At 40.0% G+C, this 27,815-nt stretch overlaps 1 protein-coding gene across 5 annotated transcripts in view; it reads right to left on the bottom strand.

Moving 5' to 3' along the window:
- Positions 1 to 27,815, bottom strand: part of CDK14 (cyclin dependent kinase 14) — a 501,539-nt gene that overhangs the window by 389,004 nt on the left and 84,720 nt on the right. Inside the window, exon 1 of one of the 5 annotated variants that reach the window (XM_073334007.1) lies at positions 92 to 180. The exons of the other annotated variants lie outside the window; for them this stretch is intronic. The gene's annotated coding sequence lies outside the window, so the exon portion shown is untranslated. Of the gene's footprint in view, positions 1 to 91; positions 181 to 27,815 lie in introns of those variants that run through there. 5 annotated transcript variants of the gene reach the window in all.

A 27,815-nucleotide genomic window follows, 5' to 3' on the forward strand; every position in this document is an offset into this window, starting at 1 on the left:
TGCTCAAGTTGGAAGCATGTGATAACTCGGGCTCTGGTTTAACAGGAGATCCCAGCACTCAATCTTGTATTTTAAACAAACACCATCTTACCGTTTTGCTGCTGTTAGATTCAGGTCAGATTCACCTGCAACTCTTAAACATATCTCTAGCAACGTTAGTGTTTGCAGTCAGTCTCGGCTCATTCAGCAACTGAATTCACATCTTTCTGCATTAACAAGCTGAAATGGTACGGCTGTACTACAGCTAAGAAAGGGGGAAATCTAAAGCAGAAAACAAAGCAATCCCTAAAGGCAGGATAATCCCAGTAGAGCGTAATATAAAAAGTTACAGGTGAACACAGAGAGCAGAATTATTGCTGATGCAATTTAGACAGAGAATTATGTTCATTCTGAAAAGGTATTTTAAAAAATAGGATGGACTTGCCTGTGGAGTTCCCAGAAAGGCAGACTACCCAGGCTCTGCAGCAGCATTGCAGCCAAAGTAACCGTGCATATGCTATCTAGGCAATTTACAGCAGTGTCTTTTTGAAAAGATATTGATTTACAATGCAGTGCTGGTTCAATGGAACATAGAACTGGAGCCAAAATAGCTAATGATGATTTTATAGAAATACAGAAAAAACATTTAATCAAAAGAGTGCAACTCGTCGTGCCCAATTCAATTATTTCCCTAGTACAGAAGGAAATCAGTAGTGTCCTAGTGACAAATGATATTAAAACAATAATGAAGGGCATCTGGAAATGAATGCTAAGGATACTATGGCTCAATTTAATGCATTTATATATAGCTGATATGCCTTGCGTATGCCGACCTCCTTTCCCATGGACCATGGAAAAATATCAAATTAAGCATCTCCGAAGTATGTAACTACCCAAATATGAACAAGTAATTACAGCTTTATAATTATCAACCTTAACATATAATAAAGAATATATAAAAATACTTTCATCAAAGAATAACTAAGCAGCAGAACATCTATGCTGAACTCACTGCTGAGCCTTACTGAGCCTGGGCGTGGTACATTGGAAAAGAGGTCTGCATGGGCAAGGCACATCGACTATGGTATCTCAAAAAGGACACCAATTTCTCTGTATCCACTGCTCTCATAGCAACCCCTACTGGTCACTGGGTCTGTGTTTGGTACTGACTTCAAGGAAATCTCCCCTGCCAGAGATTAGGAACTGCATCCTGGATTGACTGACAGAGGAAAGGGATTAGCAATAGGTGAAAGCTAAAACAGAGGAAGAGGCTAAAATGCAGCTCACCCTACATGGCTTAATGCTCTTACAAAATAACTTCTCTGCTTCACTCTGAGTATGGGAAAATCTTAACACAGAACAACAAAATATGCAGGACAACTAATGATCTGAATGCAGCCCCAATTTACAGTTCATGCAGTCCCACTGAATTCAGCAAAGCACTTACCACACAGTCTCAAGTCTATTCCCATTCTGAAGAAAAGTCTTAAGAACATGTTTGAACTCCATACCTATGCCCACATCCCACTGAAGCCAATGAGACTTAAGCATATGTTTAAGTGCTTACTAAATAAAGACCTAGATGTGTTAATGAACTAAATAATCTTGTCTGGCACAAGCAGCTGCAATGACTGTCAGAAAGCTTGAATGATGTCATGCCATCTCCATAAGATGCTCAAAGCATGAAGTAAGATCTTCAAGAGTTTTTCTTTCCATCATCTACTTCCTAACCCCAGTTACCAATTCCATGTTACAGATCACCTTCGAGTTTGTTAGTTTAGTCTTCTTCACAGCAGATCATCTTTCAGGACCATTTTATGTGAAGAAAGAAAAGCTTCAGCTCCTGGCAGAAGACACAGAAAATGTTTCTCCTAAACAACCAGACTAGACATGAAGGAAATGAGAGACCAGCAACTAAAGTAGTTACGTTATGAGAGAAGAAGGTAAAAAAAAGCTAGGTCAGTATTGCAGTTGGAAATCAGACGTCTATGGAAGAAAAAATATCTACATGTGCCCTGCAAGTCTATTTAAGATTGAAGGTTTTGATGTAGTAGACTATGAATAATTTGCCTCACAGGATACTAGACTGAGGAAGTGGCCAGAGATAAGAAGGTGGGGGAAGCACTGATAGTGGACACCTACCACGCTATCAGTGCACGTCTTCAGTTATATCTGGTAAAAGACTTGGCAAAAACACCAATGAAAAACCTCTATTGAAGATCTGAGGCCTCAGTGCCCCAAAAGCATGGGCAAGCGGAAGAAGATCAGGACAGCTCAGAACACCACCTCTACATTCTGAGAATCCATACTTAGAAAACAGACAGTTAAAGAGGGCCAGCACTGGTCAAACAGGCATTTCTACACCTGACATTCTGAGCATGAAAAAAGCTCCTGCTGAAAAGCTGGTCAACCCAACTGTCTGAAAAACAGCTTCAGAAACCCCCTGTGTGACACCACCCATTTTTACTGTTCCAGATACCAGAAAAGAGAGGGATGCCACACAAAAAAATGGGATGTAGGAAGAAAGAGATGAGGAGCAATGAGAAGGAGATTGCAAAAATTCTGGTCTGGTGAAGGGAAAGAGATGGAGGAGGCCAAGAGCAAACAGATTAGGAGTAAGATTAGGGAGAAAATGGTTGGTCTGAGGAAGTAAGAAGGTGCAATGAAAAGAGAGCATGGTAGTAGGAAAAAAAGAGCACACTATTGGGACTAGCATAGAAGAAATGAACCAGAGAGTGCAAAAAGAACTCAAGAATTAAAGAAACACAAAAAGAAAGATGAGAGATTGAAAATGAAATTTGAGCGAAATGGAACAAGCAAGAGAGGACTGTATTTTGAAAACCACTGATTTTTGTTGTTTTTATTCATATTTCTACATGTATTGTATTTCTCTGGCACAAATGGAAAGGAAAAGGCAGGGAAGAGAATTGAAAAGCAAATTTTGTTGAAATGGTGCCATTATATTGTCTGCCAGTGGCAGACCCAGCACTTATTTCAGGCAGCTGTATGACTTCAGTGTAAACAACTGTTATAAATTAATAAATAAATAATAAATGATTAAACAAACAATAATAAGTCACCAGGACCAGACAGTTTTCACCCAAGAGTTCTGAAGGAACTCAAATATGGAATTGCAGAACTACTATCTGTGGTATGCATCTTATCATTCAAATCAGCTTCTGTACCAAGTGACTGGACATAGCTTATGTTATACCAATTTTTTTAAAAGGCTCCAGAGGCAATCCTGGCAATTACAGGCTGGTAAACCTATCTTCAGTACCAGGCAAATTGGTTGAAACTATAGTAAAGAACAAAATAATCAGACACATAGATGAACACAATTTGTTGGGGAAGAGTCCACATGGATTTTTTAAAAGGGAAATCATGCCTCACCAATCTCTTAGAATTATTTGAGGGGGACAACAAATACATGGACAAGGGTGGTCCAGTAGATAATAGTGTATTTGGAGTTTCAGAAAGCTTTTGACAAAGTCTCTCACCAAAAGGTCTTAAGCAAAGTAAGCAGTCATGGGACAAAAGGAAAGATCCTCTAATGGATCAGTAACTGGTTAAAAGACAGGAAGCAAAGGGTAGGAATGAATGGTCCGTTTTCAGAATGGAGAGATGTAAATAGCGGTGTCCCCCAGGCGTCTGTACTGTACATTGCTGGTCAACATTTAATAAATGATCTGGAAAAAGGGGTAAACAGTGATGTGGCAAAATTTGCAGACAAGATAAATTTACTCAAGATAGTTAAGTCCAAAGCAGACTGCAAAGAATTACAAAGGGATCTCTCCAAACTGCGTGACTGGGCAACATGGCAACAGAATGCCAGATAAAATTCAATACTGATAAATGCAAAGTAATTTAGTTTTCACTCAAGACAGATCTTGGCGTCATTGTGGATAGTTCTCTGAAAACATCTGCTCAATATGCAGCGGCAGTCACAAAAAAAAAAAAAAGCTAACGGAATGTTAGGAACCATTAGAAAAGGGATCGATAAGAGGACACAAAATATAATGCCACTATGGGAATCCATGGGACGCCCACACCTGGATTACTGCATGCAGTGCTGGTCACCCCATCTCAAAAATGCTGTTAGAATTGGAAAGGATACAGAGAATGGCAATAAAAATTATTAGAGGGATGGAACTGCTTCCATATAAGGAGAAATTTTAAAAAACTGGGCCTTTTCAGCTTGGAAAAGAGACGACGGCGGGGGGGAATACGATACAGGTCTATAAAATTGTGAACGGTGTAGAGAAAGTGAATAAGGAAGTATTATTTACACAAGAACTAGAGGTCACCCAATGAAATTAAAAGGCAGCAGATTTAAAACAAACATAAGGAAGTACTTCTTCGCACAACACACAGTCAACCTGTGGAACTCGCTGCCAGGGGAAGTTGTTAAAGCCAAAAATATAACTGGGTTCAAAAAAGAACAAGATGAATTCATGGAGGCTATTAGCCAAGATGGTCAGAGAGGCAACCCCATGCTCTGGGTGTCCCTACCCTCTGATTGCCAGAAGCTGGGAGTGGATACCTAAGGATGGGGCTCATTCAGTAATTCCCTCTGAAGTGCCTGGCACTGGCCACTATTGGAAGACAGAATACTAGGCTAGATGGACCATTGGTCTGATCCAGTATGGCTGTTCTTATGTTGTATTTACACTAACAAAGGGAGCTGTGCTGCAAGAGGGCTAACTCCCATGGTCCATTCCTCAGTTGTGACTGAACACAGTTTGGCTACTGTTGCTCAAGTTGCAGTGGGGGAGGTTTAGATTGGATATTAGGAAAAACTTTTTCACTAAGAGGGTGGTGAAACACTGGAATGCGTTACCTAGGGAGGTGGTAGAATCTCCTTCCTTAGAGGTTTTTAAGGTCAGGCTTGACAAAGCCCTGGCTGGGATGATTTAACTGGGAATTGGTCCTGCTTTGAGCAGGGGGTTGGACTAGATGACCTTCTGGGGTCCCTTCCAACCCTGATATTCTATGATTCTATGATTCTACTAGCACAGAACACATTTTGATGCTGTCTGTTGTAACAGATAAACTGTTTTAGCCCATGGATGAAAGGTGGAACTGGAAAGCCAAATAAAGGTGGGGCTGGCAGCCAAATGAAGCATTCAGTCACAACTGAAATTTATCAGCCTACATAACTGGTGTTTCTGGCAGTTTGTGAGCCCTGTGCAGAATTGTTTTAAGAATCTTTTTCTGATCTACTGCTACTTTATCATCAAACAGTCTTCAATACACATTAATAAATTGCTTAGGTTTCCAAAAACTATTTGGAAATGTATTAAAAATATTGTGCAACAGCCTTTACGCTCTCATCATCATAAATTATGCTACCTTTTGGATAGATAATCATACCAGCAGGAGATTCCACAATGCTACCTGTAATTTGAGAATTACTTTCAAGTGCACTTCAGAGTTAGTTCATAGTGGGGCTAAGACCTTTTGAGCTTTCTGGGCTAAGCAAAAGTAGTTATTTACAAAATGCTGTAATAAGTGGATGCCTACATAATGCGACAGCTCTAATAGTCAATCAGCTAACTATAAAATCCATGATTTATTAATAAGTGAAAAGAATGGCAGTAAGTTGCTTCTGTTAGTTCATACTATATACAGCTCTGATTCACTTTATAGTGAATTTTCTGTATCATATGGGCTGGGTTGGTCTTTACTCTTCCCACTCTATCTTCCATAATTTGGAAGCTTGCTGAGTACCATTTCTTTTTCCTTCAATCTAATAAAAAGAAATCTGGATCAGCTATGGTCCTTCTGCATCCACATGGGTAGAGCCTGCTTTCTACTGGCTTCTAACAATACATTGTCAGGACAGCTGTATTGAATCAGAGTCTCCAATTTCTTGTTTTACTTTGACTACTGCAGATGGAATTTTACAAGCAGAATAAAGAATAATGTACTCAATAATTTAAAAAGTTTACCGACATGTGAAACTGTACCAGATGTCCAGCCAGGCACCTAATATGCCAAATAGCCAGAACAGCAACTGGACTGACCTAATCTCTGGACCACTGAAAAATTTTATTTCCTTGGTTCTTTTTCCAATTATAACATTACATAAATTAAGACACTGACCTATAAGAATAAAAGGGGACGAAGATATGCAGATGTATGCATAGAAAGGCAGTGAAGTTATCAAATGGAGACATAAACAGAATATTGTTCATTTGATTGTGTGGAAAGTTATTCTGAATACACCATGCTGTAAAACTTACTCCACTTACACAAATATTTGCACACTACCATTCCACCTGCATTATCTCTCAGTGTGACATTTTACTTAAAAGTGAAGTACAACTCACTGTAGTACTTACTCACTTCACCAAAAAACTTTGAAATGACTTAACTACAAATTTTAAAAAATGTATTACACAGTTTATGAAGCAATTATTTTGTTTTGTAAGAAGACAAAAATATTTTTGAAATTATGTTCATAGGCTACAGTACCAGAGAACCCTAGGTACTGCTTTTATAGCTCTCCATAAAGTACTTTAAGATTTGACTTTAGCCCTTAGAAATTTTCAGATCTATATAATGTAACAATTAATCTTATTCAGTTATCTTTCAAAAATTTTCAGGTTAAATAAGATCATGCTGCGACAAAAATCGGGATGCTCTTTGGTGATTGTTAATACACCTGCACGACACTACCATGGTGTATCTGTCTCATTAATGGGATTGGATAGTTCACCATAGGGTCTGTCTGTGTAGTAGAGTTACCCTACCCACCTAGGAAAGGCAAAAGGAGGCCTATTTTATAGTCACCTAACAGCTTTCCCTTCAAGATCATAGACAGAATGCCAGAGTGAAGAGCCTTAACGTTTCTAGCCTATTCTCCTTGAGGAGAGCCAAAACCAGTTTCAACAGGTAAGGGTCAGAGTGACAGAACTGGAATGAGGACAGTTATTAACTAAAGTTCAGTGCAAATCATTGCAGTCTAAAATCCTTGGGTAAAAGATATTTAAGCATCATGTCTTGGTAAAAAAAAAAAAAAAAACTATTTTCTGAAATGCTGCAAAGACATCTAACAGCAGTAAAATTAAATGTATGTTCTCTTCAATGAAAGACAGCAGCAAGAGGTATAAGATCATGTAGCCAATTAATTTTAATCAAAAGCACTCAATCTTCTCAAACCTACAGCTCCTAAAAGTATGTAATTTTCATATTTGCCATATAGATAGAATTTTGTGTAATCAACAAAAAAAAATACAAAGATTAGCTTATTTTCTTATTGACAAGAATTGTTAAGAAAGAATGTTAGAAATACAGATTACAAACCCCAGCTTCTTTAGGATGAGCAATATCTCAATATTGACCAATATACTTCCTAATGGCAAGAGGTCACCTCACTGAACATTTTTTTATTTTCAGATTACATCAAGTCTTACAGCCAATCTCACGCTGGGACTAATCCCAGTTACATCCTATTTCAAAGATATCCCTACCATTTGAGTGGCTGAGAGAAGAAAGTCCAGCTCTCAATTAACTGAAACTTGGCACAGTAAGAAGGGTTCATGTTCAGCACCATAGCCAGTTTAAATATGATGTACATTGAAATCTAGTATCTTTTAATGGACATTTTCTGGATTTCACTTCCCCTTGTTTCTCATTTTGAAGGTATCCACATGAAAGCTCTGATTTTCACACCAGCTGTGTTCTTTCCATATTTCAATGGACTAGACAGAGACTCTCAGAACTGTGATTTTAAAACTAAAAAGATTTTACGCACCAATGTAAGCTATTGTGGTTACAAAATTAAAGTCACATTATCTTCACACATCTGTGAGGTAGATGTCAGAAACTAGGAATAGGCTGTATGTTTTAGAGCTAACAGCATCCACATTGCAAAACCATTTGATCTGCCTCTATTCTAACTTCAAACAAGTGTTCATCTTTTGAATCACTTTTTCCATATTGGCCATCATAAATCTCCAGAAGAGGATTAATATGTGTAATCAAAAACATCTTCACAGACCAAATCAATTATCTTTATTTCACTGTCCAAGAAGATCAGCTTTGGAAAAAATTTACTGAGTTATGGTTAGCATAACTAACAATTTTGAGCCCTTCAATATGTAGCTAAATAGTAAATGTTCAGGTTAAACAGTTTTAGCACAAGTGTTTAGAGAACTGTATGGATATTTTATCTGATACTCCATGGACAGCTGTGTGTTATAAAGCAATTAAGAGATCACACTCATTCCATACTTTGTAGCATTTTTTAAAAATGGTGAGTTTGTGATATAGAAGCTGGAAAACGAGTCACTAAACTCATCCCATACAGGAGCCACCAAACATCTATTAGATGGGAACAACCATTATTCTTGCTGGGCACAATTCAAACTCAAGACTTCCAGGTGACAGGCTCTACCGCTCATTAGCAGTAGCAAGCAGTATCCAACCTTCCCTAAGTGCTAATATTACACCTTTGAGAATGAGGCTTGCTTTCTGGAAAGGTAAGTTTTACATTAAGTACTTGCCTTTTTGAAGGTTACCCAGACAGAGCTTTCCCGTTTGAAAACACCAGCAAAATCGCCCACACGATTACTCTCAGTCCGATTCATACACGCATTACAAAGGAATGGGGCAGCTCCCATTAGCCAAAATAAAAACACTAAATATACAATAAAACAATCTCCACAATATCCACATTTATTTCTAAATACGATGTTGTGCAATATAAAATCATTTCAACAATTATAATTATTCTAAACTCCTCACTCTTTCTCCCCCACCTGCCCCCAGTCAAACAGCAGGTTTGAATCCACAATCTTCAGATCCATAGCTCTGACCTTTTCTACTTCAGCTAAAGGAGTAGTTGGTGGGGAAAACATATTGACATCCCCCTGTGCAGACTAGCCCATAGAAGGGGATATAACACACTTTGTTAATGGCTTAGACAACTATTTGTTGAATAGCACTCGGCTGTTGGGCATCAGGATTCCTGGATCTTATCCATGGCTGTAGAAACATTGTGTAGTGTAATGGTTAGAGATAATATAGCCAAATGTAAAGATATCCCTGTTGGGTCATTTGTAGGGCCTGAACCCAGGACTTCTGCCTGTAAAAATAAGACAATACCACTTGATCAAAAAGACCATCTCCGTTAGCAGTAGCAGACACAAGACTTGACATATGGTCAAGACATTAGGAGGAGGAAAGAGCCACAATGTGTTAGTGTAGGTTACATAAGCACACAACTTGGCACAATACTTCTGAAAGGCAGTGTGACAAAGAGGAATTATACTTTGATCTGTCATTTTAGAAAAAGGGATTCTATTGCCAGCTTTACATATAGTGACTTTTGTACCTTCTAAATTACCTTATTTGTAAGACAGGTGAATGAAATACCCCTACCTTAGGGAGAAAATTAAGACCTTGGTTAATAATAAGGGTTGTGAAGTGCATAGAAATATTAACAGCATTCAGTGAAAGAGATGGGACTAAAACTCATGGTCTTTTACTTTGCAGCTCAGTTCCCATTTGCCTCAGATTAGAGGGAGTTTGTGGGGGAAGGACAAATTCTCTCAAAAATGTGTAATATTTTGTCAGTTCTGTAGAAATTCATGATGCATCTGTCAAACGCATATGCCTCAAGATGTGTCACATTCGGTAAATCTGATGCGAGCAAGATGGCAGCTAAAACAGGTTTTATACTAGAGTGGAAAGGGAATAAAAGGAGGAATTAATATCTACTTCTTGAGTTGAGAAAGCCTGCCTTTTTAAAAAAAACAAAAACAAAAACAAAAACAAAAAAAACTACCTCCCAGTTTTGGAGCATGATTTGTTCCTTGGTGGTTCTGGTATGGTCATATATCAGCAATAGCCAAAAGTGCTTTTTCCCCCCACCTATGCTTGGTTAGAAGGTTGCCCTCTTTCAAATAAGGACCTTATGATAGTTATCCATGCTTTGGTCACCTTCAGATTAGATTACTGCAGGGGTCCTCAAACTTCATTGCACCGTGACCCCCTTCTGACAACAAAAATTACTACACAGCCCCAGGAGAGGGGACCGAAGCCTGAGCTCGCCTGAGGTCCACCACCCTGAGTGGGAGCATAGGCACCGACTTCTGCTCGCGCCGGTGGGTGCTTGATCCCCTCTGCCTCTGGCCCTGCCCCAACTCCACCTCTGCCCCACCCTCTCTCGCCCCGCCCCCATTCCAACCCCTTCCCCAAAGTACCCGCCCCAACTACGCCCCTTCCCTGTCCCTATTCCGACTCCTTCCCCAATTCCCCTCCCTGGCCCCACCACTTCCCCATCTCCTCCCCTGAGCATGCCATGTTCCCGCTCCACCTGCCTCCCTCCTGGAGCTTGCTAGGCCGCCAAACAGCTGGCGGCGCCAAGCACTGGGAGGGAGGCAGAGGAGCAGGGACGCGGTGCACTCAGGGGAGGAGGAGAGGGAGGTGAGGTGGGGCAGGAGGGGAGCTTGGCTGCCGGTGGATGCAGAGCACCACTAATTTTTCCCCGTGAGTGCTCCAGCCCCGGAGCACCCTCAGAGTTGGTGCCTATGAGTAGAGGACCCAAAGCTCAAGCCCCACTGCCCCAGTCGTGGGGACCAAAGCCAAAGGCCAAGGGCTTCAGCCCAAGGTAGGGGGCCTGTAACCTGAAGCCCTCGGACTTCGGCTTTGGCCCTGGGCAGTGCGGCTTGGGCTTTGGCCCCGGCCCCCAGCAAGTCTAACGCCAGCCATGGTAACCTCATTAAAATGAGATCATGACCCATTTTGGGGTCCCAACCCACAGTTTGAGAACTGCTGGTTTACTGCTCTACTTGGTCTACATCAGACAGCCACTTAAACTTCATCTGGTGAAATACGCAGCCCTGATTATTTAGCAGTGCCCCCCTCAGGGCACATATCACAGCTGTAATCCAGAGATCATGCCTCACCAATCTACTGGAATTCTTTGAGGGGATCAACAAGCATGTGGACAAGGGCGATCCAGTGGATATAGTGTACTTAGATTTTTAGAAAGTCTTTGACAAGGTCCCTCACCAAAGGCTCTTAAGCAAAGTAAGCTGTAGTGGGATAAGAAGAAAGGTCCTCTCATGGATTGGTAACTGGTTAAAAGATAGGAAACAAAAGGTAGGTATAAATGGTCAGTTTTCAGAATGGAGAGAGGTTAATACTGCTTTCCTCTAGGGGTCTCTACTGGGACCAGTCCTATTCAACACATTCATAAATTATCTGGAAAAAGGAGTAAACAGTGAAGTGGCAAAATTTGCAGATGCAACAAAACTACTCAAGATAGTTAAGTTCCAGGCAGACTGCGAAGAGCTACGAAAGGCTCTCATAACTGGGTGATTGGCAGTTGAAATTTCCTGTTGATAAATGCAAAGTAATGCACATTGAAAAACATAATCCCAACTATACAAATAAAATGGAGTCTAAATTAGCTGTAACCACTCAGGAAAGAAATCTTTGAGTCATTGTGGATAGTTCTCTGAAATCATCCACTCAATGTGCAGCGGCAGTCAAAAAAGCAAACAGAATGTTGGGAATCATTAAGAAAGGGATAGATAATAAGACAGAAAATATCACATTGCCTCTATATAAATCCATGGTATTCCCACATCTTGAATACTGTGTGTAGATGTGGTCATCCCATCTCAAAAAAATATATTGGAATTGGAAAGGACTCAGAAAAGGGCAACAAAAATTATTAGGGGTATAGAATGGCTTCCGTATGAGGACAGAACAACAAGACTGGGACTTTTCAGCTTGGAAAAGAGACGACTAAGGGGGGATATGATTGAGGTCTATAAAATCATGACTGGTGTAGAGAAAGTAAATAAGGAAGTACTAGTTACTCCTTCTCATAACACAAAAACTAGGGGTCACCAAATGAAATTAATAGGCAGCAGGTTTAAAACAAACAAAAGGAAGTATTTCTTCACACAATGCACAGTCAACCTGTGGAACTCTTTGCCAGATGATGCTGAGAAAGTCAAGACTATAACAGCGTTCAAAAAAGAACTAGATAAATTCATGGAAGATAGGTCCATCAATGGCTATTAGCCAAGATGGGCAGGGATAGTGTCCCTAGCCTCTCTTTGCCAGAAGCTGTGAATGAGCAACAGGGAATGCATCACTTGATGATTACCTGTTCTGTTCATTCCCTCTGGGACACCTGGCATTGGTCACTGTTGGAAGACAGGATACTGGGCTAGATGGACCTTTGGTCTGACCCGGTAGGGCCGCTCTTATGTTCTTATATGTTGGAGATGGCACTGGCTTCTAATCAATTCCTGGGTTCAATTCAAAGTATCAGTTTTGATCTATAAAGCCCTGTATGATTTGGGTCCTTTGCATTTTAAAAAGACTTTTTTCCTCCTCATGTTTTATCACAGCATTTGAGATAAAGTGACTATCTTTAGTTGCATTCACCTAGGGTAGAAGAGCATTCTCAACAAAGAGCACTGGACTCTGGAATTTGATCCATCTTGCGTGTGCACTAAATCCCTATTTTCCCAGGCTGTCTTAGAGGAAGGGGTGTGATTGAGATAGAGTGATCTGACGAAAAGAGGGGTCTTACAGTAGAACCTCATAGTTAAGAACACGTTGGGAATGGAAGTTCATAACTCTGAAATGTTCGGAACTCTAAACAAGATGTTGTTCTTTCAAAAGTTTACAACTGAACATTGACTTAATACAGCTTTGAAACTTCTTATGCAGAAGAAAAATGCTGCTTTTCACCATCTTAATTTAAATGAAACAAGCACAGAACCAGCTTCCTTACTTTGTCAAATCTTTTTTTTTTAAACTTTCCCTTTAATTTTTTAATAGTTTACATTTAACACAGTACTGTAGTCTGTGTTACTCTGTGTACTCTGCTATTGCCTGATTGTGTACTTCCAGTTCCAAATGACGTGTGTGGTTGACCAGTCAATTCGTAACTCTGGTGTTTGTAACTCTGAGGCTCTACTGTACTTTGGCAGGATGGGAGGAATTTAAGGCCTTATTTTTACTCTTAGGATCAATTTTACCCCCATTTTCAACAGCCCCACAGAAAGCCGTTGGAAAAACCTATCGCCTCCACTAGCATAGTGCCTCAGTGCAGGGGAACTCCATAGGGAATGAAAAGGAGGTATTCTTCCTCAAACCATGTAGCTATCCTGGCTGCTGCTACTATAGTCTTCAGACTGCAGGGACTTCCACCTTATTTGTGCCCCGATACATGGACAGATACACTAGCCCTGTCTGCACTGATTCTTCCACCCCCAACTCTTCCCTTTCACACTTGTGCATGTGGAGCAGGGCTCTGTGAAACCCAGGGAGTAGGCACCTTCCATATGGATCCCCTTGCATTCGGCCCTAACTCTCCCCATGCCATTGAACTACATGGATTCTCACTAGAGAGCCATCTATAGCTGTAGATATTAGGGCAGGATTTACCCCTTAATGAGTTAGCTCTTTGTACCTTAAGAATGTTTGCTTATCTGTCCTTCTGGCACTTAAAAAAACCCATAAACTGTAAGCCTTATCAGAGCTTCCTATATGACTTACCTAAATATTATATACAGTGGACGATGAAAAATATACTCAAGAACAGTAGTTCTCAACCCGCAGCCTGCAGGCCACATGTGGTCCAGCTGTGTGCTAAAGGCCACCAGGCTGCGCAGCAGGCTCTGCATAGTGGGGTTCCGGAGCTGCCGACTGGTCCCACAGGGTCCGGGCTCTGACCCACAGGATCGCAGTCCGGGGTCAGTATCAGGGCTGTCAGCTGGCCCCAGAGTTGGGGTCCGGGCTTCCCTTCCGCCCTGCCCACACCCAGGGCTTCATTCCTGGCCCCACTCTGTGGCAAGATCTGTGGGCAGGAGGCGCTGGACGTACAGGTCTGGGGGCGGCATGCTCTGGTTCTCAACCTATGGTCCAGGTAACACACTGTGGGCCGCATATGTGGCCCATAATGATAAAAAGGTTGAGAACCACTGTTCAAGAAGATTCTGTTAGTGTGGTTTTAATCATTAAAATAGGCATCTAGTTCTGTAGCATAATATTAATTCAACAGGGAAAACCAGTCAATAAAGAAGTCTTTTTTAAGAGATATTCATTCAATCTTTTTAAGAAATCACTGAAAAGAAACTATACACTGTAGATCTAACCATAAAATTTAATTTAAAAAGTATAACCTGTGCTCCCAGTATAACAAAATCAGCTCTCCAGTGGAATGATCTCTCTTTGTGCAATTTGTTCATATCTAGGAATGACAACACCTGATTAACCTGGCAAATAATCTCAATCTCTTTTCCACCCAGGTAAGCATTCTCTATCATATAAGAATTGAGAAGAAATGAAGGTTCTACAAATCCTGGAAAAATTACTCAATAGTTTCCATAGAGCAGACAGATAAAAGATTGCTGGTGAAATCCTGGCTCCACTTACATTAACAGCTAAACTCCCATTAACTTCAACAGACCAGGATTTCACCCTGAATAGTCAGGATTTTGCTACTATGTAGAACGATGACAATTGCGGTCGATTTTTTGTTGCTGTTTTATTTGTTTTTAATTTCCAAACATCTAAGCTGGAAAAAAAAGTTCCTAGGTTAATACTTGGAGCCAATGTTTTTAGTTTATTCATCATTTATTGTGTGATGTTATAATTAACTAACATGTTATGTCATATATAATCATTGCATGCTAAATAGAGTTAATTTATAGGATTATAGAAGTAGAAGACTGATCAGTAGTTAAAATTTATTAGGTATCTAAGTAAGAAAGGCTAAAATGCAAGGCCTATAGGCTGAGCCGTGCAAGATTTTAGCTTAGCTATCTTAGGCCTTGCATTTTAGCCTTTCTTACTTAGATACCTAATAAATAATTAAGAAATGCTGATATAAGTAAGTGACCAAAGAATAACCTGAGGCCCCAAGCAGTCACCCTAATTGCCCCACAGACACCCCTCAAAACCTTTGTGCAGGACTACGTACTTCAACCTGCATCACAAAACAGGAAATACATGCTTATCTACCCCTAATATCTTTCAGGAACACATTTCAGAATTCCCAAGCTCAAAATAAAATCTAAAAATATGCATTATACCAAATTGCTATGCAACTAAAATATGATACAGCAATATATCACCATACTGATGTGTAGCTGCCTTTGTGTTTACATGCTAACTTTGATTATTACAATCCACACACAAGTAATCCCTTTTCTAAATTCTTTCAAAAGAATGTACCCCATCTCATTTTAGACTGGTTTTATACAAGATTATCTTCACACACCACAAAAGACTGTAAGCTACACAAACAACATAGCCCCATAGGTTCACCCTTGCTATAAAAATGAACAATATTAATCTGTATATTTCCTTAGGCTGATCCAGCGCTGTATACTACTCTTGATTTGTCTTAGAAAAATTGAGAGGAAAAGCCACTTTATCTCACTTCCCACAATAGGGCAACAACTTCACAGTGAGTAGAGAACATGAACTGAAGGTTTTATTCTCTGCGAACAGAAAGGCAGTGCAAAATTGGGACCCAAAGCTAAATTATTTCACGTTTTTGAAAAAGGAACTTATTCTTTATGCATACAACAACAATTGCATCTTAAGAATTTAGAATTTATCAGTTGCTAAAATGTCTATTTAATACAGGGTTACCAGTAGTGGCACACAGAGCATCCAGGAGCACTCATCATGGTGTTAGGTCCTGTACAAACGGAACACGATGACTTTCCTGGCCCCAAAGAGTTTACAATCTAAGTACAAGATGGATACAGACAGGTGGGGAACCGCAAAGAAACAGTTTGACAGCATTAGAAGCATGATAGACAGTAGTCTCAACCAGGGCTTAAATTCTCAGAGATTATTTCCCGGAGTCCCCCATACTGCCCACCCCCCAACATGCTGTAAAAATTCCAGGGCCCAGCGCAGGGCAGGGGTGAGGGGAATGCCCTCAGGGCTCTAGCCACTGGGTGCGGTGCAGTTCTGCCCTACAGCAGGGTGGTGGGGCTAGGGGCTTCTGCCCCGTAAGAGGCAGTGCTGGGGCTCCCCCTGCGTTTGAAAATATTTACCGGAGCTCTGCTCCAGACAGCTCCAGCAAGAGGTGGCTCAGCTTCCTCAAATCTTTCTCTGCCACACGAGCATAGTGCTGCTGGAGCACTCCAGGGCATTGCTCCAGCACTTCAAAAATAGACTCAGCATGCTCTCTGCTTGCCAGCTCCAAACCCGGCTGCCCCATGCACATATACACTGCCGACCCTGCATGGGACTTGCAGTCTGTCAGGCGGCTGGGCTCCCTGTCTCCATGCATTACAACTCTTACCAGGACTGGTAAGAGGCTGGGGCTACGCACTGGGGAAGCAGTGGCATGTGCAAGCCAGTCTGGTGGCATCTGCCAGAGCTTCAAGGATACCGGCTCAGCTCAATTGGGATTAATACCTCTGCTCTCCCTCGTCCATGTAGGCTCCTTCAGGGCACCTTCCCCACCCCGCCCCTCCCTCTAGCTCTGCTAGGCCACAGAGCCATCCCCTGCCACACACACACACACACCCCGGCCCCCATACACACACACACAAAAATTGCCCTATTTCCTACTCCTTTGGTATGCCACATTTTACTTTGTGTGCTTTGGCATTACATTAAAAACAGTGATAAATAAATTACCAGAACCCTGCTGCCAAGCTGCTCTGACTTGCGTTTGACCTCAGCTTTATGGCATTAAGAACAGCCTCACAAATGAAGCACCTAGTGTTAAGAAATATTTCAGTTTTTTTTTAGCAGGGATGAAAGAAAAGTGTTCCAGACCTCATGGTACTATCCCAAACATTAGATGTTAGAACTGATAAGCCAGATGCTTAAAGTAAGAACTAGATATTTATCTTCAAGGGTTTTTAAACTAACATCACGCTCGATCCCTATTATCCTAACAGCGCCCTTTGAAGACAATGGGATTCTTGCCTTCATGAGGAGTTTTGGGTCAAGCCTTTCACTGGATCAAGCCTTCAAGCTGTGAGAGCCAATGGGCTGGAGTGGGGAGTTGGGCCCAGCCTCGCTCAACAGGAGTCACCACTGTGGGGTGAGCTCACTCTTCAGAGACACCTCTTTGTATCAACCAGGGTAAAGACAGCAACCCACCCCTCAACACACACACGCACACAAGTGCAGGACTTGACACTAAACCCAGAGCCTAGACTCCTCTTGTATGAGCCTGGGGACCCGCCCCCACTCTGCACACCCAGTCTCCTCCAAGAATATTTTCACCAACTGCCTGTGTTCAGCAGACCACACCAGAGGCCAAACCTTTGTCAAACCAGGGCTGGCTACAGAATTATCACAGAATGGGTGTGTTTCTTGGGCGAGGGGGGGGAGGTGGAAGGTCCTGAAAGGATCAGTTCTTGTTTCTTTGTTAAATAACATTTTTATCAATGACCTAGAAGAAAACAAAATCATCACTAATACAGTTTGCAGATGAGACAAAACTGGAGGAGAAGTAAATAATGAAGAGGACCGGTCATTGATACAAAGTGATCTGGATTGCTTGGTAAGCTGGGTGCGAGCAAACTGTGTGTTTTAATATGGTCAAATGTAAATATATCTCTAGAAACCAAGAATGTAGGCCACACTTACACAAGAGGGGTCTCTATCTTGGGAAGCACAGACTCAAACAGACTTGAGGGTTGTGGGTGATAATTAGCTGCACATGAGCTCCCAGTGTGACAGTGTGGCCAAAAGGGCTAATGAGATCCTTGGATGCCTTAAACAGGGGAATCTCGGGTAGAGAGTAGAGAGGTTACTTTAGCTCTGTTTTTGTCACTGGTGCGATCACTGCTGAAATACTGTGTCCAGTTCTTGATGTGCACAATTCAAGATCGATTTGGATATACTAGAGAGGGTTCAAAGAAGAGCCACGAGACCGATTAAACTACTTGAAAACATGCCATATAGTAATAAACTCAAGGAGATCAGTCTACTTAACAAAACAGAGGGTTAAGGGATGATTTGATTACAGTCTATAAGTACTTACATAGGAAACAAACATTTGATAATGGGCTCTTCAGTCTAGCAGAGAAAGGTATAACATGATCCAAAGACTGGAAGTTTAATCTAGACAAATTCAGACGAGAAATAAGGTATACACTTGTTAATGGTGAAAGTATTTAACCATTGGAACAACTTACGAAGGGTCGTGGTGGATTCTCCATCACTGACCATTTTTAAAATTGAGATTGGATTCTAAAATATATGCTCTAGGAATTATTTTGGGGAAGTTCAATGGCCTGTTTTATACAGGAGGCCAGACTAAATGATCATTGGTCTCTTCCGGACTTCAAATCTATTAAATTAATCTATGAACGCTTTTTTGTAGGCATCACAACAAGGGAGAGTTTCAAAGAGGAATTATTTATTTATTTTATGAGTGAACTTCTTTTTCTCCTTTCCCTTTGGGTAAATGAGGACACTGGAACAGGAGATGAAAAATGATATGGGAAAGGCAAGCGGACTGAACAGTGAAAAGAGAATGAGAGAAGGGAAGTTTGGTGTGTTATCTATTGTAGATCTGTACAGCTATCCCTAAAAAATAATGAAATTATATGTATAACTTCATTATTATTATTATAATGTATTATTTGTATTACCATAGCACCTAGGAGCCATAGTCACTGTACATGCATCGTTAGCTTGACGCACAATATCATTCCCATAACTATTGTTTCTCATACTAAATATATAATCCAACGTTAAATTACAGTAACCTGTCTTCAACCACCAAGTTTAGCAACAAGCCACTTATCCTTCTAAAGAGCAGAGAAAGTGCCTCCCACACAACACTGGGTAGGCTTTACTTGAGCATTTCCCTTCCAAATTCAAAGATGGCCTCTATACAAGTATTGGGCCCAGTCTTCCAAAGGGATCCACATGCAAGGACCCTTACTTTTTAGGAGGAGCAAGAGGCTACACTTAAGGATCCCTTTTCCAGATCAGAACCAAAAAAAAAAAAAAAAAAAAAAAACTTCTCATCAAAACATATAAACTTTAGTTTGCCCTTGAAATGCTACAGGGAAAATGCAATTGAAAAGTTCTGCTGAGGAAAGGGTTTGATAACTTCAGAAATGCAAATGTTGTTGGATAGCTCTTGAGATGTGATCCCCTCACAACCTTGGCTTTCTTCGAGGGAAAATTTATGCACGAGTTGTTCTGGCACATGCATGGGGCCAACCATTATTTTGACAAATAATGACTGACACAAATAATTTTGTAATCCTTTTACAGCTTTTTACATTGAGGGTTTGTGTATATAATAAGATGAAGAAAGATGTGGGAATATTTTAAAAGGATGAAGTGAAGCAAGCTGGTTACTAAACAGATAAAATTAGAGGTACTAAAACTCAGGCTAGCAAGAATAAAAATCCATCTCAATACTCCACTGAGGCCACACACAAAACAAACACAGCACGACTTACAAATATCTTAAATTAACTTTTAAACCTCCCATGTCTATCTTAGGTACTTATATGGCCCCCATTACTAAAATATCTGAGTGCCTCATTCCAACCCTGTGAGGTCAGCAAGTACTATTATCCCCATTTTACAGATGGGAACCTGAGGCAGAGACAGGCCTATGGTCACACAGAGTCCATGGCAGGGCAGGGAACCTCCCAAGTCCTAGACTAGCTGACTAACCACAGTCTTCTCCTACTCCCCTCCCCCCCCCCAAAAAAACCAGAAAACAGTGATTGGCTTTAAAATCATGATTCTAAAAAATACACTGTCATGTTTTCAGCCTTTTCTCTGCAATCATGAGGGTGACACACTGCTTCTCACATGAGCACTTCATTACAGGAGCTGGGGCTTTAAGAAAAATACCAAATAAAGTGAGACTCACAATAAAATCATGAGTTGGCAACACTGGATGCCCAGTGGAAGAATGGGGGTTAGACAGAAGGTAAACCAGCTGAAGTAGTAGATGCAAGGGACATCGTTTTCACAGCTAAAAGCTTATAATCCTTTTTTATTTTAACAACGTTTTATTTAATATTCTAATAGAAGGAGGAGGATCTTTTTCAGTTCTTACCAGCTACTCCCATAACCCCAGCCTGCCATCCCCAATTGAACATAATGGATAGAAGGTTATTTTTAGTCACATTTAGCTGAGCACCACTGGAATGCTGTACCCAGCTGGGACTTAACCAGGAAGGTCCAGCCAGCCAAATAAATTGTAATTCAGACAAACCCTGTCCAAAACCAATGTTTGCAACCTTAATATTTTATTCAATGTAGTGGTTTTGGATGTAATTTCTTACTTTTAAAAAAATTAAGAAAACCAATTCTATCATGTGGAAACCTACTGACACCAACTTGGTCCATCAGCAGGAATTGGACCTTTAGATCCAAAGCACCACCTTCTATCACTTGAATTAATGGAATAAGTGGTAGCAGTAGTAGGTTGTCATCCTTTATGTGGACTAGCAATAGAAGGGGATGACACACACTCTGCTAGTGGGCTTCACAGCTTTTTGCTGACAGCTGAGGAAGGTAGAGACTCAGAACTCCTGGGATCAATTCCTGTTTCTGGAGGAAAGTGAGCACTAGTGATTAGACTCTTCTCTGCCCAGTGACCCAGATACTCTCTGATTCTGTGACAAGCACCCCCAGCACCTCCTGGCCCCGAGAGGAGCAACTGCAGGAAAAGTTCTCCTCAGCTGCTGCAGTTGTGGATGGAGCATGCTCAGTCACTCTGTAGGGCTGGCGCATGCATGCACCGTTTGACCTGTAGGGACATGCTCAATGAACATGGAATCTGACATTTTAGCTGCCAAACTCTAACGAGTCTGTACTGAGCATGTGCAAACAAACTTTTTCAGAGACTCATAACTTTTGGAAAAAATTTATGGGGATGGCAAAAGGCATATTCCTGGCCCTAGGGCAATTGCCTTGCCAAATTTCAAGCCCTGAGTCTGGGGCTGCTAAAATTTCTCAGTAAAACAGTAAGAATTTTTTTATCATGGGAAAAGCAACATATTTCTCCCTAATTTTGTTTTCAGCAACAGCTTAATCATTTTAACTGAAGCTTTAATTTAAAAAAAAAAATTAGCCCAACTCAGACACTCACCATAGATGATTTCAGCATAAACGGTTTAAGTTCAACACAGGAAAAGACAAGTGAGAACAGCTTCTTACCATTATAAGGGGGCAGGCAACCTGAACTACAGGGTGACTACTAGCTCCACCCAAAATGAATAAGCAAATGTCACTCTTAAAAATGATTGTGCACCTGCTTCTGCTACAGTACGAGTAGTAACGACAGGCTGCTACACCTCCCTGTCAGCGCATCTGAGCAATTCATAGATCCATGAGTCACTCCAGCCTCCATTTCCCTCTACCCAGGGAATGGCCCTCTAGAGAGAGCTTGGCTTTACAGCCTACACAGGCGAACAGGCCTCACTACATGGCCCCTCTGCTTCTTAATGAGTCCTCCCTGCTGTGCAGTGGAACTACAACAGCTCTGTCAAATTTTTGACCCTCCATGAACTTGAGGAGGAAAGGGGTGGGGGGAGAGACCAGAATATCGAACACAGGGAGGAAGGGGGAGTCCAGGATTTCACTCACTATATAGGAAAGGATGCCCTTTGAATAAATACCAGCCCTGAAAAAGGGCCATATCCATTTTCCTGTTGATATATTTCTGCTTTAAACAAGCGCAAAAACTTAAATAACCCATATCATGATTTTTTGACAGGCCTATTTACTGGCTGTATATTTAAACATCCAGCAAATGAAGGTCAACTAATTCAAATTCATCTTTGAAAAGTAAAGTGTAGCTTAACGCTGCTTCACTAAGGACCATTTTTAACATGATTACTAGCAAAGCTGTCAGAAGTGTATACAAACATCTGAAATAAATTCTTGGCTTATACCACTGTCATCAGACTATCATTATCCTATTTTTCCTCATCCATCTTACTAGCAGGCATCTATCACACAATGAATGAGGCAGCCTTCCAACCCCATAATGCAGAATATTATGGAAGCACTGTACACTGCCATTCCCTACACTAGCTCAATGGAAATTCTAAAAGTTACATAAGCTTTGAGGTTTTGTGAGATGTGTGGAAGGGGATTACTAGAAAAGAGCATTGATTAAGTCTTTGTATAATTCCCAGGATGAGAATATAGGTGTCAGAGTTGGCGCATTATGTTTGATATGATCACATACTTCAAGCTTGTGCTAAATCAATATTAAAACATCTGCCTTTATTCAGCTAACTCAAGCTCAACTTTTGGAGGTGAAAGGGCAAACTACCATTAGATGTTGAATTATGTAACATGCCTCCATCGCACATAGTCTAGGAACAACATCCATCAAATGCATCCCTGGGGTCGTTTTCCAGAAATATCCATGTACATTTTTAATTGTTGCTTTTCATTCCACATCCAGGTAATATAAACAACATTAGAATGCCCTTTATCAAACAGCTATTCTTTTACCAGAGCCTCAAAATGTGGCTATTCATCGCATCAAAACAATATAAAAAGAATTAAAGGAATTAACATTTCTACATTTCCATAACATACCCTAATATGCTGTATAGACAATATGAGACAGGGAAACCTAATATTAGGTTAAATATTCTATTAGCAATTATCTGATACACAATGTATATAAACCATTAAGTTACAATAAAATATACTTTAAGCAGAACATTTCAGAGGTACATAAACATATAGATATAAACAAAGCAAATAAACTAGAGTTTCTTCTAGCTGAAGCCATACCTGGAGGTGTGCATTGATAAACCGAATCATGAAAACACCTGCAGAGGTACAGAAAACCTAAGGAATAAAAGGTACTGTGCAATGCTGATCAGTAAAACCAAATTCTTATTTCTTAAACTGTAAGCATCTTGCAAATGTACAATTTTCAATTCATTATCAAATATCATAGAAGCAAAAAGGGCCTGATCCAATACCCACTGAAGTCAATGGAAAGACTGCAATCAATGTCAGTGGATTTGGATCAAGCCCTAACTACAGAAGTTTCCTCTTTGGCAAACCATTTAACTTTTTCAGTTACCATGCTCATATGTGGAAATACTATCCATTTGTACTAATGTAATAAAGAAAAAAGAATTAAGCTTTTATTAATAAAAAGCAGAAACATGTTGCACCCTCAACAAATGAGCATACTTTTATTCCACTGAGAAAAGTAGCAAAGTAATAGTACATCAAATCAGTTTATTTCACATGTTTACTTACAATGATACAATACTGGGCTGCTCTATAACAGGCAGCCAAAACGTGGCTGAAGTCAGTGAATTTGTTAGGTTTTTGGTTACTCAGACAAACAATTTTTTAATATAACTTAATTTTATATTGTTAAACAGGAACCAAAAAAAATCCTATTTCTGCAATCAAGAGGACGCTGGAAATTGAAACAGTATTTTTCCCATCCATACTGCACCCATGCAATGACCTGTCAATGCAAGAACTTTAATTCCTCATGGCATAATACAATAGCATTCTAATAACACTACATAAGCATTTTGTCATTATTAATGAATTTAGTATTCATTGTAACAAGAAAGGTCATAACAATGTCATTTGTTGATATTATGGATGTCTTATGTAGTGTCCTGCCATAGTAATTTCCATTGGATTTCAACAAGAGTTTAAAATGCTACGGGCATTCACTGAACCACAAATTACATACAATTAGCATATTCAAATGTGGACAAGAATGCTTTCTGGGCAAAAAAGGATTTGAATGCAAGCTTAGCACCATTTTCATAAGTGTGCGGATACTAAAAATCCTTAAAGAACAAAAGAACTACATGTTAAAGCAAAAGACTAGGACCCAATATTCTTTTTCTCTCTCCCACCCCATCCCTAGGAATGAAGGTATGGGGGGGTGCATAGGTGTACCTGTTGGCAATGTTCACTATGGGACAAATGGCTTTGCCAGATAATTATGAAATGGTATTCTGAGTAGAGCTTGTAGCAAAGTAACTCAGATTCTAACAACTAACAGAAATTCTCTGTAGTATGAAAAGTAAGGGCCGATGCTTTTAGAGCAGGAGAATCCTACCCCAATGTTTCTGTAGCAAAGGTACAATCATAAAGCCTATTGTAACAAGGAAGTTTTTTACAATATTTTCTGATCCTCAAGAGGCTTCTGACAGCTCTGCTTCCAGAAGCCACAAGTTTAAGAAAGTAAATTTACTTTGGGCTCATCAGAAAAAAACCCTATAAAATCAACATTGGTATCAATATACCCAAGTATTTCTCCGGCCTCTATCACCACAGCGTCTGAGCACCTCGCTAACATTAATGAATTTACCCTCACAATGTATCTGAGAGATAGAGAGAGAGAGGGATCATACTTCCCTCACACACAGATGGGAAACTGAGGCCAGCTATTTACTTTTTTCCAAGATCTCACAGCACAGGAACTATGCAGCAGAGCTGGAACAAAAGCCGGATCTCCTGAGTTCCAGTCCAGTGCTTTCAACACAAAACCAAAGATTTGATGTTTCTATTTAGCCCTGGCCTTCTTCACAAATTATATTAAACGATTTGATTTGATGAGCTCCAGTAACAACAATTCCTTCTCTTACTCTGTAATGTGTTTCACTCAGTGCAATGAATGTCCTTAGGGTTTTAAAGTTTTCTACTAAACAGTCTGAATTTTCCTTGGTTTAACATTAGCTTCAGACCATTATTACTAAAAGATTTCTAGTAAATACACATTTCAGGTTCTTCAACCCACATTTCCTCCCACCTTTTCTTTCATTCACTGCTTATTATTTACGATCATTTGTAAAAAGGGAGCATAGGAGACAGTTGCATTAAAATACTTTAACAAATTATTTTATCTTACTAAATGCTGAATTGCTACTGATCAAGAAGTAGTCATTGCTATAGAAACATTTACAATACATTAAATTCTAAGAATTCATTTATGCTACAATTTTTGAACACTTAAGAGCAAATGTATCATAATACTCTCAGATAGCTCTCAAAGAAATGTAATCATCTTATTATATCAATGCTTGGTCATTTTTCAATAGCTACTATATGGTGGTCTGCCTGTGTTTCTGTTATAATCTGTCTTTTTAAGATGTTTATAATTTAGCTGTAAAAAAAATTACAGTGAAATTTTACACGATAATTCTCAGCCAGGAAATTTGTTTTTCATATGGGTGTAGAAGAGGAGCATTATGGTTAATTGAAATTAGGTCTGTCTGCTTAGATCAGTAGGTGGGTCCATGCGTGTGCACACACTATACCACTTGTTTTTTCAGAGATTTCTCTATTTGCTCAGGCAAAAAAGTGACCAAACCCGACAGACATCTAAAATTATATTTTAAAAAACAACTGAAAATGGCAAGATGTAATGGCCATCTGCCTTTGAACTGATACATCCAACACATAAGTCTATGGAACTATATTAGAAATTAACACAATACATGCTATATGCTCTTAATTAACTATTAACTTCTCTATAGTAAAATAGATTACAACACAACACTTTCTGTGTTGCCATTGTATCATCTGAATGGTTCTGTAGCAGCACGTAATGCAGTTTTAAGGTGGCAACACATCTTGGATGTGGCATCTAGTGTGTTTAAGTATTGCAAACCTGCACCTAATCACAGAGCACGATTCAAATTGGAAACGTCTGACTTTTCTTCCTTTTTTCAATTTAAATTAGATGTCAAAGATACTTTTATCATTATTTGTATTTATTTCTATTTGTGCTTTGAATCTCTGAGGAAAGCACCAAGCACTCCTCATCCTCCTAAAATGCTCAACACTGGATCAAAACAACAACAGTGAAATGTTGTCAGATGTCTAGCTTAACCCTGATGAACTGCAAAAGGCAGATGAAAGACCTCAACTGTATAGTGACTGATTTGAACGTAGGTATTGTGTCTTCATGATTAGTAATGACGATCAGAACAGAAACTTTTAATATATTGTCTTCAGTCACGAAGAACTGACAACAGGGGCGATGATTAATACACCCAATTGATTTACAAAGTGTAATGGTATCTGAGAGGAAGACAAATAGAAACTCATTCCATTTGACTCCAGGGTCTCATCTGACTCATAATTGAGATCATCACTCCTATTCTTATTGGAGCACTTTATAACACCAACACATGAGTCCCATTCCATATATTTTATGCATGTAAAACGAAGTGTAAGAAACAGATATATTAATTTGAGGGGTGGGGTGCTACTAGCACAAAATATTTTAAACAAGGTGATAGTAGCACAACCTTGGTGAGAAAGTTTACCAGAGAGCGCGAGCACATGAATAGCAATAACTAAGCCAAACCCACAATGAATATTCTAGTCATCTTCAGTAAAAGATACATCAGACATTAGCCTCTTTACTGCATTTTGACCCATCATCTATACCTTCATATACAGCCTGGTGTTAATTTTAAACCAGTAAGAATTTAAACCTGTACACGGGTCCACTACATACAGCAAATGACTGGCGTCTTCAAGAGTAAGCAGCATCAGTGGGGAGATTATAAAAGAATGCTCTATTTTTTTTTTAGCACCCACTTCCACACTACTTTATACGTAGCGACAGCTAAAGCACTTCAAGAACAAAAGTATAAATATACATGTTTCCTAGATCCTCAAAATACTTTCCACAACACATTATGTGTATTGTATAACACACTATTCCCTTTCCACTGATAAAAGTAAAAAAAAAAAAAAAAATCCCTGATATTCCCATAAAATCATAGTTTAATACAACTCACACCCTATCACATTTTTTTAAAGGCTTCTAATTGATTTTGCTATTGGCCAAAGCCCACACACTTGGGAGGTATTCTCAGCCTTTTGAGCACACTTACATGCAGTTTAAGGACAATAACCACCCTGTAGCATCCGTAAGAATCTATGAAAAGGATTAGCTACCAATCCATCTATTGAGGAGCAACATTTAAGAGTGCATTTACATTTTGATTGTTTGGTTTCTGTTGTTGAGTGCATTAAGCTGAATCCCATCCCTTCCCCTCTCCCCGTTTTGAAGGGTAAAAGAAAAGGAAGTAACCTCCTAAATATCATAATCAGAATACTGCCATCAGAATAGACGCACAGTTGAGTACTGTCTTTCATCGTAGTTTCAAAGGAACAACTTAGAATGGGGTGTACTTGGGGTGGGGGTCCTCCAGAAATACTAACTTCCTTCAGATGCTTCTTTCAAAGATTTCCTAGAGTGAGCAAAGACAATCAAAGGACTGGTTACTCACCTTGTACAGTAACTGGAGTTCTTCAAGATCTGTGTCTCTACGTGTGCTCCACTTCAGGTGTGCATGCACTCCATGCAGCTTCCATTGAAGATTTTTTATTTGCACCATCCTCAGTTCCTTCTCCACCACAAAGTCCCACAGAAGAAACGGAGAAGCAGAGGGAAAGGAGGGCAGGTAGTGAAGAACCCATAAGGACACATCTCAAAGAACTCCAGTTACTGCACAAGGTAAATAACCTCTCCATCATCATCAAGTAGTGTCTCTATGGGTGCTCCCACTTCAGAGCTGTGTGCAAGACTGAAGACAAGACTGCATTCCCAAGCATAGCATCCAATCTAAAAGAAGGGACTACATAATGCTGGAGACGGTACTGAAGTCCAATTTGCAGCCTTGCAAATCTCCACAACCTAAGTGTGTTTGAGTAATGATGCCATAGAGATTGAGAAAGCCACTGTGGAATGAGCCAACACCCTAGGAGGAGGTTATATATCGGCAGTTCATAACAGAAAATAATACATCCAGATATCCACCCGGAGAGTTCCCAAGTAGAGTTTGTAGACCTTCTGGGTGTGTCAACAATTCACA

The sequence above is a fragment of the Lepidochelys kempii genome, chromosome 2 (genome assembly GCF_965140265.1).
Source record: "Lepidochelys kempii isolate rLepKem1 chromosome 2, rLepKem1.hap2, whole genome shotgun sequence".
Taxonomy (NCBI): Eukaryota; Metazoa; Chordata; order Testudines; family Cheloniidae; genus Lepidochelys; species Lepidochelys kempii.